The sequence below is a fragment of the Bos indicus genome, chromosome 7, assembly GCF_029378745.1.
Source record: "Bos indicus isolate NIAB-ARS_2022 breed Sahiwal x Tharparkar chromosome 7, NIAB-ARS_B.indTharparkar_mat_pri_1.0, whole genome shotgun sequence".
Taxonomy (NCBI): Eukaryota; Metazoa; Chordata; class Mammalia; order Artiodactyla; family Bovidae; genus Bos; species Bos indicus.
In genome coordinates this window covers 87,920,967-87,928,685 of record NC_091766.1, presented here as the reverse complement: position 1 = coordinate 87,928,685, position 7,719 = coordinate 87,920,967, and positions in this window count along the sequence as shown.

Here is a 7,719-nt window from a genome sequence, read left to right as displayed (position 1 = left end):
CACTGAGATTACACTACACATATTAAAATAAAACATTTCCTTTTCCTCATTCAATCTTGTGTGAAGCGTTTGAGTTTTCTAGGAATATTTTTGTAAACATATGTACCTTTTTGAGAAGGTATGTTTATTACACATCTGCTGGAAATACAGTTCAGCCTACATTTGCAAATGAACTAGACTGAGAACTTTACTGGAAAATTAAAAATAGTTCCATATTCTGTTTAAGAAACCAAAAGACTTTAAATGATCCAAAGAGAAGTTTCTAGATCAGTGGTATTTTCAAAATATGTGAATGGAAATGAAATTTTAGCCATTATAAAACTTTGGAACATTAACAAAATTACCCAGGAAATATTTTGTATAATTGATTAATATATATTTATCTCTCAACTGCCACTAAATTCAGTTGCACAGATAATCATCACATTCATAAAGCTTATGGTTGACATTTATTTTAGTTAAGAATATTCCAAAAGATATCAAAAAGAAGGCATAGATTTCAGCTATTCTCAGATACTTCAAACTGATCTTTGCAGTACATCAAGGGTTTATTTTGGAAAGGACATCATAGGTGTGCAGGTCTGGAAGTGCCTATAAGGGTTGATCTAGTTCATCATGTCATAATAAAGATTATTAAATTTTCCAGATACAAAACCAGTTATAATAGGTTGATTTTCCAACTTGTGAACTCTGGAGAACTCTTCTAAAGGCAGAATCTCCTTTTCAAAGAAGATATTAAAAATAAGGTTCTCCCTCATTTCACTTTTGCAGAGTCCCCAACAGTGGTGATATACTTTAAACCCTTAAAAGAATGTAGAACTTAAACTTCAGATAATCTTTTTGTCAAGGTCTTTTGGTTTTATTCAAATAATGGTCCTTTGTTTAAAGAAAATCAGACTTAAACTTGTGTATTAAGTGATTAAAGTAAAAGCTCATTATTATGTTTTCCCTTTTACTTCACCTCTGATCTTTCAACTATGACCTTTGCTTCTGATCCATTTCCAAAGTATTAAAATATAACCACTATAAAGAACTTGCCTTTTAATAGCACAATCACTAACATGGCTCTTGGCTATTTCTGATTATTCAGGCCTTGTTATTCAGTTTTGAGACTACCTAGTATTTTTTTGATTCACTTCGTATCAGTGGTTACCCAACTTTCTCTTTCAAGGGGCTCTTTCAGCATTCACCTTACTACTTTGAACATTACAGTCATTAAAACATTGTAAAATTCTGTTTTTTGCCACCATGCTTATAAAAGGAAATAAGTGAAAAATGAAAAAATATATTAAGATAGAAGGTGATAAGTGATTATTTCCAGAATATTCTTGAATATTGTTGCTATGTCAGCAGTAACTAATATATACACAGAAATTAAATTACTAACATGGATTAAAAATATCAACTATGTCGAAATCTCTGAGTAAATATTTATATTTTAGAGTCATCTTTCACTGATCATTCTTGGTAACCAAATCATTATTCTGAAACTTATCTATAAAGGTAAAGAGGAAAAGAAATATTCTATTTTTTAAGTCTTAAAAATTTTAAAATACTATCTATTACTTTCCACCAAATATTTAGAAATTACCATTTCCTCCATCTTTGGCCTCCAGATTGATTTTGTGTCTGCCACATTTGCAGTATCACATGTGCTGGGATTGCAGGGTTTTGCATGATAAATTTTGCAAAATTTAGGGACTAACTGAGTAATGTTTTTCAATGTTAGATGTCAACAAAAAATTAGCAGTGCTATTTTTAAATCAAAGATGAAATTATTTTTTTTCAAGGCTATGCATTCATGGGTTAAAAGGAGAGGGTCAAATGTGGGAGAATGAAGATTTCACTGTTATTTTCTGCCAGCACTTGTTAGACTCTCTACAGACCTTTTTCAGGAAGAACCTTCCTAGAAGCTGGGTGCCAGCTCAAAATAAAAAAGCTCAAGAACTCCATAGCTTTTTATGGAGCCATGCATTTTAGCTTGAGTTTATGGTGGCTCAATGGTAAAGAATCTGCCTGCCAATGTAAGAGACAAGGGTTCGATCTCTGGATCAGGAAGATCCCCTGGAGAAGGAAATGGCAACCTGCTCCAGTATTCATGCCTGGAGAATGTAATGGACAGAGGAGTCTGGCAGGCTACAGTCCATAGGATCACAAAGAGTTGGATATGACTGAGCAACTCGGTTATATGCATAACAACTCTGAAACATCAAATGAGTAGCTTTGGGCTCCATAATTCCACGACTCCAGGTAATTGTTCTATACCTTTTTTACTTTTGTAGATGTGTGACATTGACATTTTTTTCCCTTAAGGTCAAACCACATGTTTGGATGAATCCTGACCCAGAACATATGTCCTAATCTACTCAGCTACCTGTCGTTGCCATGTATTGTTCTCCTTGTGGTTTTGGCTCTCATTTCGGTGGAAATTCTATGACAAACTTCTTTTAGGGCACATCTCTTCTTCTAAAGGGAAAAGACAAACTCCTGTGTTAACCTTTCTCCTTAGCTTGGCTGTAATCACATTCACTCCTATTCAGCAAACATGTTCACTTAAAATAGTCACTTCTGAAAAACTTCCAGATGCAGTTGAAATATTCCTGTCTTCACAAGGTCTTCCTCAATCTCCTCAGATGGAGTTAACATCTCCATTCTCTTGAATAGTCATGGAACTTGATATCCAACTTTGCTGTAACATTTACTGTGTCTTCTGGTCATAGTGTGGGTTTCACTAGACGTGAATTTTTCAGAGGCCATGACTTATTTACCTTTTCCTCTAGCACAGTTCCTGACCCTTAGTGATTATTTAGTAAACATTTGATGAAAGACTAAAAGAATTGATGGACAGCTAAATAAGTGAATGGTCATGTGCATTTTTGTTGTCTGTCTGTCAAATAATTTCTTCCTGGGTTTATGGCAGTTTTTTTGTTTCATGACTGCTACGCCTTTATATTTATTAAGTGGAAATGTGGTCTTCAATCTAAATAAGTAACCCTAATTCTCAATTTCCCCCTAAGTCCAACTTGAATAGTACATGCATTAGTAAAGTACTAGGGGAACTTCATTTTATGTTTGTCTATACTGGAAAAATTGTGACTGAATTCCTACAAAAAAGCAAAAATTAAGATTGGTCAGGAGAATGAGAAAATCATTTGATTTGTGTATTAGAGGTTGTCATCAACATAGCATTTGATTTCCGATTCACTTGCCACAACATTTCTTTCTTCTTAGTTGATGTTGATACTCAGAGAGAAAGCAGCAGTCCTCTAAGATAAGTTTCAAAATGTTTTCTACCAACTTGCTAGAAGGGAAGTCTTGAGCCAAAGGACGGTATTTATATCTTGGTAACCTCATCTCAACTCTGTCCCTCCTTCCATACTGCTCTGCTCATGCTTTATCTAGCCCTCCATTTCCCGTTTCCCTTATAAAAGAGTTTTGGCTTAATGATAGTGTGGGCTAGGAAATATCTGCAATTATGTGAGTCACAGTTTCCTCATCTTTAAAGGGGTGATAATAGATCTAGATGCTTATGAAGATCAAGTATGAAATGCACATGAAAGTTCTCTGTGAATTTTAAGAAATTATGTAGACCTAAGGACTGCTGTTTTTAATTTATTAGAGGGATCACCTGTGGCACCATACTTTAGTACATAATTGCATCTCTGTGTCTTTTAAATTGACAACTAAGTAATGCAGTAACTCAGTCTTGTTACAATCAGGATGTGCTTGGGATGTACCCTTTAGGCATTTTAACAGCAGCCATCTGGAGAGGATGTCTCTGTAGTTTAACCCTGAAGAGCCACGCATACAGGTGGGGCTTGGGGGCAGGTGGATGAGACTGACAGAGGGGCAGGCGAGGACAGGCAGTGAGGGCTCAGGGACATCAGGCAGGAAGCCAGAGAACACGTCTTCACCCTGAGATGGCTGTATGATCAAAGGACCAAGAGAGTAATTGGACAGTTTTCTTTAAAAAAATCACTGTATGCAGATTACAAAGGAGATTTATGTTGTAAACTAAGCCGTGGAAAAGTGTAGACCATCAGAGTAGGGAACCTCCCAAATTAATAGAAGGGTGATTTTTACCTACATCTAGCTTTATTAATTGGAGAAGGCAATGGCACCCCACTCCAGTACTCTTACCTGGAAAATCCCATGTATGGAGGAGCCTGGTAGGCTGCAGTCTATGGGATCGCGAAGAGTCGGACACGACTGAGTGACTTCACTTTCACTTTTCACTTTCATGCACTGGAGAAGGAAATGGCAACCCACTCCAGTGTTCTTGCCTGGAGAATCCCAGGGACGGGGGAGCCTGGTGGGCTGCCGTCTGTGGGGTCGCACAGAGTCGGACACAACTGAAGTGACTTAGCAGCAGCAGCAGCAGCTTTGTTAATAGTATTCCAAACCAGTGCATTTGAAAATAGGTGCTGTTGTAGGTTACCTTTCAAGACTGTTTATGGAAAGCCAGGGTTGAAAGCTAATATATTAAGCAGTATGTCTACTAGAGTATATAGTGTGCTATTTTCACTTTTAGGGGAGAAACTATATGATTAAAGAAATATATTAAAGAGAGCCGTGCTGAGTGTGTGTGCACGTGTGCACACACACATGCTATGTACTTGTCAATGAATATGAAGATGAATGAAATTTTATGTTAATGAAGTCTGTCTTTTATGATCATTCAGATGATTTTAATTACTTATGTATTGTAAAGTTCACAATAATTCTTGTTAATTTTAAAACAAAAATTTTGCAGATAGCAAAATCACTGCAGATGGTGATTGCAGCCATGAAATTAAAAGACGCTTACTCCTTGGAAGGAAAGTTATGACCAACCTAGATAGCATATTCAAAAGCAGAGACATTACTTTGCCAACAAAGGTTTGTCTAGTCAAGGCTATGGTTTTTCCTGTGGTCATGTATGGATGTGAGAGTTGGACTGTGAAGAAAGCTGAGCACCAAAGAATTGATGGTTTTGAACTATGGTGCTGGAGAAGACTCTTGAGAGTCCCTTGGACTGCAAGGAGATCCAACCAGTCCATTCTAAAGATCAGCCCTGGGATTTCTTTGGAAGGAATGATGCTAAAGCTGAAACTCCAGTACTTTGGCCACCTCATGTGAAGAGTTGACTCATTGGAAAAGACTCTGATGCTGGGAGGGATTGGGGGCAGGAGGAGAAGGGGACGACAGAGGATGAGATGTTTGGATGGCATCACCGACTCGATGGATGTGAGTTTGAGTGAACTCCAGGAGTTGGTGATGGACAGGGAGGCCTGGCGTGCTGCAATTCATGGGGTCGCAAAGAGTTGGACATGACTGAGCGACTGAACTGAACTGAACTGAACTAGGGGAGATTGTGGAATATCATGGAAAAGACATTAATGAAACTTCAGTACACTGGACAGTTCCAGAGAAATGAAAAATAGTAAGACAGTATAAAGAATAAGTCCAAAAAGAGAATCAGGGAACTCTGATTTTCAGTCTTTGCTATTTTGTCAAAAAAACTATTTCTTTAACTACAAAAATGTCCCCTTAGCTAGCTAGGCCATGAATGCTTTAAGTGGTAAGCAGTATATTTTCTAGTATGTTTATTTTAACTTTGCCCTCCTCAAAAATGGGCCCTATATAAAGAGTTTGGTTTGGACAAATGAAAAGGAAGTGGAAAAAGTAGGAGAAATCCCTCAAAAAAATTTCTTCCTAAGTGAGATCTGGGATAATTTGCTTATTCCAGTGTTGTCATTCTTTAATTTTATTGCATTGTAGCTCATTGTCTTGTTAAATTATTTTGCTCAAAACACTCTCTCAGATGATGAATGGTGAGCTATTATTCATCGGTTTATTATTCATTTTTTATTCAGATCATTTTGCCTGATATGTAGTAGGTGCTCCAGAAATGGATTTTAAACAAATGAATAAATATTAATACTTTATGTTTTGAAGCAATTTCGTATATATTGTGTCAGTTTTTCTTACCTCATTCTATGTATGTATGGTAATCACACATACCCACTTTTGAAATGGTAACTTTAGTTACCGACAGTAGGGGCTACTCTTTGTTTCAGTGTGCAGGCTTTCTCATTGGAGTGGTGTCTCTTGTTGCAGAACCGGGTCTCTAGGCACGTGGTCTCAGTAGTTGTAGCACAAGGGCTTAGTTGTCCTGCAGCATGTGGAATCTTCCTGGACCAAGGAAACCCATGTCCCCTGCCTTGGCAGGCAGATTTTTAAGCACTGGACCATCAGGGAAGTCCCAAGCTGCTGTTTTTAAGTGGAGCTGGCCCAGACGAGCAAGGGCTCTGCAGTGGGCCTAGGCTGTTGCACCATGTGGGTCAGCAGATCTAATGGTGCTTAAAAAGGCAGGGGCAGATAGGGATGCGGTTTGGAGGCCTCTGTAGCTGAACTGCATCGCAAGCTTTTAGAATTTTTTGGAGTAAAGCCCTGGCATTTTCCATAGGTAGCTACTCTGTTTTTGAGAAATAGCTCCTGGCCTACTACTGGGCCTTAGTTGACACTGAACACTTGACTATGGACCATCAAGTTGCCATGTGACCTGAGCTGTCCATGTGAACTGAATGGTATCTGACCTATCACGCCATAAAGTTGGGTGTGCAAACAGCACTCCATCATCAAATCACATCATCATCTGTGTTTGGGCCCTGGGCAGTTCTGAAGGCACAAGTAAGTTATGTGAAGTGGCCCTGATGTGCATGGTCCCCTCTCCTTCTGCACTGCCATCCCTCCCCAGCCCAGCTTCATGGGAAATTCCCTATTGAAGAGGAACTTGAAGGAGGAAGAAGAGCCTCGGGCTGTTTTATAGATGATTCTACATAATAAGTAGACACTACTTGAAAGTGGACAGCTGTAGCACCATAACCCTTTCTGGGACATCCATAAAAGACAGCAGTGAAGGGAAATCCTCTCAGGAGGCAGAACTTCAGGCAGTGTACCTGGGTGTTCACTCTGGTTAGAAGGAGAAATGGCCAGACATGTGATCATGTACTGATAGATGGGCTGTAGCCAAAAGTTTGTCTGGATCATCAAGGACCGAGGAGGAACAGGATTGGAAAACTGGTGATGAAGAACTCTGGGGAAGAGGTATGTGGATAGACCTCTCTGAATAGGCCAAAAATGTGAAGTTATTTGTGTCCCATATGAATACCCACTGATGGGTGACCTCAGTAGTTCAGTTCAGTTCAGTCGCTCAGTCATGTCTGACTCTTTGCGACCCCTTGAATCGCAGCACGCCAGGCCTCCCTGTCCATCACCAACTCCCGGAGTTCACTGAGACTCACATCCATCGAGTCAGTGATGCCATCCAGCCATCTCATCCTCTGTCGTCCCTTTCTCCTCTTGCCCCCAATCCCTCCCAGCATCAGAGTCTTTTCCAGTGAGTCAGCTCTTCGCATGAGGTGGCTAAAGTACTGGAGTTTCAGCTTTAGCATCATTCCTTCCAAAGAAATCCCAGGGCTGATCTCCTTCAGAATGGACTGGTTGGATCTCCTTGCAGTCCAAGGGACTCTCAAGAGTCTTCTCCAACACCACAGTTCAAAAGCATCAATTCTTCGGCACTCAGCCTTCTTCACAGTCCAACTCTCACACCCATACATGACCACAGGAAAAACCATAGCCTTGACTAGACGGACCTTTGTTGGCAAAGTAATGTCTCTGCTTTTCAATACACTATCTAGGTTGGACATAACTTTCCTTCCAAGGAGTAAGCGTCTT